Below are 441 nucleotides of genomic sequence, written 5' to 3' on the forward strand. Positions count from 1 at the left end.
TAACTAAGCAAAACACGTTTAAGAATAAAAGGACACAAATATTCGATTTATTCAACCGAATCGGAATATTTTGTATAAATTATCGAATTATATACCTTCATCGCCTATTTGTATTGAATCTTTATAACAATAGTGCTGTCCACTCTTCAAACACATATGAACAATTAAATACCCAAAAAATAAAATAAATAAATAAATAAATAAATTCCACACAAACCAATTAATGGGTCATTTGCTAGAGAGCACTAACCCAACCCAGTTGATATCCTTTATTACATGAATCAATTTTCCACTTCACAAAATAAAATAATAATTATTTTTTTTCTTCATATAAATCCAAATATTAGCTCAGCTTTTTACATTCCCACTCAAAAAAAAAAAAAAAAAAAAAAAAAAAAAAAAAAAAAAAAAAAAAAAAAAAAAAAAAAAAAAAAAAAAAAA

This window comes from Cucurbita moschata, unplaced genomic scaffold (assembly GCF_002738365.1).
Source record: "Cucurbita moschata cultivar Rifu unplaced genomic scaffold, Cmos_1.0 Cmo_Scf00005, whole genome shotgun sequence".
Lineage (NCBI taxonomy): Eukaryota > Viridiplantae > Streptophyta > Magnoliopsida > Cucurbitales > Cucurbitaceae > Cucurbita > Cucurbita moschata.